Here is a 3,127-nt window from a genome sequence, read left to right as displayed (position 1 = left end):
GCCACTGGAGTAAACTGGAGCGAGTGGACAGGGGCGCGGAGAGGACGCCCTTAAAAGTCGTTCTAAGCCACGGAGCGAAAGGGGTTAAGTTATTACAAGTCCGGAGTGTTTTCTGCGGCGCGTTTTACAAGTGGCAGAATTCCTGGGGCCAGTCTCTTGGAGGAAAATATAAATCGAGACAGAACGCCAGCCTTTTTCCCTTTTGCAGCTTAAAAGGATTAAAATAACTCACTAACTTTTGTGATACACAAATGCCTGGTTGCTTTTCTCGGGATTTAACCAGGCACAAAGGACAACGGTGACCGGATGCTCTAGGAAGCCGTAGTTTCCAAACCTGGTTACTGTTGTGACTAGATGAAGTGTTAACTACCCCTGTGTTAGAAACGGAGAACTGAGGCCTGGAGGAGCAGCAGCAGCATCCTGGTCGAGCTTAATAGTTTATGAAATCCATAACTTCCATGGTCTTCCCTTTGACGTGCCCAAATCCCGCAATCAGTAGAAAAGGCAGAGAAGGGTTTGAATGAATTTTACATTAAGTGGCTTTGGGGGCATCAAATGCCAGTGAAGTCACGTTGGGGAAATTGGAACCCACTGTCCAAAATGATCACCATTGCTACTGCTTTTTGGTCTTGGGTCACCTTCTTTTCGTCTTTTCCTTTAACACTCGCCTGCAAGACTTTAGGCTGAGTCTGAAAGATAAACAGGCAATGAGAAAATTTTCTAAAAATAGACTCCCTGGCCCTTGGCCCAGGGTACTTTTATTTTCAAGTTCCTACTGCTGCTCAAATTATTTCCTTATATAAGAGGTTATGATCAAAATACAGAGATAAAATGATAGGACATGGGACTATGAAAAAAGAACAGGTAAATTTGGAGACGTGCAGATATAATATGTAGAAATAAAAAGTTTAGTAATTTACATTTTAAAAACCTCAATGATTGAAATTCTTTTTTTAAGGCAGTTATTATCAGTCAAAAATCTAGTAAAAATAGCTTATTGAAAAGGGGAAAGAAAAGTAATGTATTAATCTCCTTTATGAATACTGTTTCAGAAATTTTAAATGTTAATAAATAGAATTCTAGCAGTACATCAAGAATATTACATCATTAATAGATTAAAAGAGAAACACTGCAAGATCATCGCCCTATATGCTGAAAAAATTTGGCATCCAAATATAAACAAACTGTCTGTAACATGGTAAAAACAAAGGGTAAAGTTCAGTCCCCAAAACAGTGTTATGCTTAATGGGGAAATATTAGAAACCTTCATGTTAAAGTCAGTGCAAGGTATGTATGTCCTCCTTCACGCCTATTCTTTTTAAAAATTATCAATTAGGAATATGTTTGGCTGCAAGTAATGGAATACCAGACTGTAACTTTTATAAGTGTCTAAGCTATAAAAGGCTTAAACAAATAAGGATTTATTTTTCTCACATAAGAAGCTCGTATCTAGGTGGCTATTTTGGGTCAGTGACTTGATAGTTTCAGGGCTGATCAAAGGATATGTGCATTAACTATTTTGATATATATTACAAAATTGCCCTCCAAAGAGATCTCAACCAATCTGAACTATTTCCCATAGTATGACGATTGCCTTTTTCTCCACATTGTCGTCAACACTGGGTATTTTCTATTATAACTTGAATCAGTTTGCTTCTTTTATAGATTGGAAAAAAAACCCTAATCTGGGTGTTTTGGTTTGCATTTCTTTAATTATAAGGGAGGCTGAACAGAACATTGTTATTGGCCACCTTTATGTTTTTATGTGTGAAGACTCTTACGATGCCCCCTATTTTTCTACTGGCTTGTTATGTATATATGTGTGTGTGTGTGAAAGTAGATGGAATTTTCTTCATGATCAGTTAAGTGCTAGATGAGGCTTCAAATTCCATAGTGAAAGGTGACTTGTCAGCTGGGTGTGGTGGCTCCTGCTGTAATCCCAGCACTTTGAAAGGCCAAGGTGGGCGGATCACTTGAGGTCAGTAGTTTTAGACCAACCTGACCAACATGGCGAAACCCCATCTATAAAAAAATATATATATACAAAAATTAGCCAGGCATGGTGGCACGTGCCTGTAATTCCAGCTACCCAGAAGACTGAGGCACAAAAATTGCTGGCCCCTGGGAGGCAGAGGTTGCAGAGAGCCAAGATTTCACCACTGCACTCCAGCCTGGGTGAGGGTGTGAGACCCTGTCTTAGAATTTAAAGAAAAAAAAAGGTGACTTATGACAAAGCGAATCAACTACAGGGCAGCTTCACACCACATCTCACAGTCAGGAGCACTGGACATTTAAAAAAAATTAAATACACAGGGACAGATTTCCTGTTCACCCCTATCTGTGGTTATTCCAGCATATGGAATAAAAGGTATGACAATGGGAGAGACAGGAAGCCTATGCTAGTCATGAAGCATCTGATGGAGGGAAAAGGGCACTTCCCTTCATCTGGTCAATTTCCCACTACCCTGAATTCAACTTTACATGGAATTTCACAAGATAAATAGCAAGTTAGTTTACAGGATGTTTCACAGAACAGGCTGCTTTGCTGAGACCTCAGAGGTGTCAGCTGAACAAGAAGAATGATTTGCATTTGGCTCTCATTCCTCAAGGTCAGTGTTGGCGACATGCCTCCTCTGGGAATGTCGGAGCCCACATGGCCTTTAGAGATTATTTACTGACAAAAATGAAGTTCAGAGAAGTTAGGTCACATACTCAAGGTCACATTGCTGGTGAGTGACAATAATAATAGCTAAAACATGTGCCATGTGCTAGATATTACTTATGCATTTTACACCTACTAACTCATTTAATCCTCATATCAACCCCATGTGGAAGGAATCATTAGATTCTACAGAACCTATGTTTTTCAAAGAGTTTTGAAAATACATTTTATTTCACAACCCAGTGTACTCACACATACAAGTACATTATAATTGAAAGACAGATTCCTTAAAAACAATTGTTATGGGCTGGTCGCGGTGGCTCAAGCCTGTAATCCCAGCACTTTGGGATGCCGAGGCGGGTGGATCACGAGGTCAAGAGATTGAGACCATCCTGGTCAACCTGGTGAAACCCTGTCTCTACTAATACAAAAAAAAAAAAAATTAGCTGGGCATGGTGGCGCGTG

The 3,127-nt window shown here is 39.8% G+C and overlaps 1 protein-coding gene across 1 annotated transcript in view; it reads left to right on the top strand.

The window, feature by feature from the left end:
• CFAP58 (cilia and flagella associated protein 58) overlaps positions 1–3,127 on the top strand; it is a 124,351-nt gene that overhangs the window by 142 nt on the left and 121,082 nt on the right. The window lies entirely within an intron of this gene.

Source organism: Aotus nancymaae, unplaced genomic scaffold (genome assembly GCF_030222135.1).
Source record: "Aotus nancymaae isolate 86718 unplaced genomic scaffold, 86718_ANA_hifiasm-v0.15.2.pri h1tg000010l, whole genome shotgun sequence".
In the NCBI taxonomy this organism is placed as follows: Eukaryota; Metazoa; Chordata; class Mammalia; order Primates; family Aotidae; genus Aotus; species Aotus nancymaae.
The sequence above is the reverse complement of the archived record's forward strand: the minus strand, read 5'-3'. Positions and strand labels throughout refer to the sequence as shown.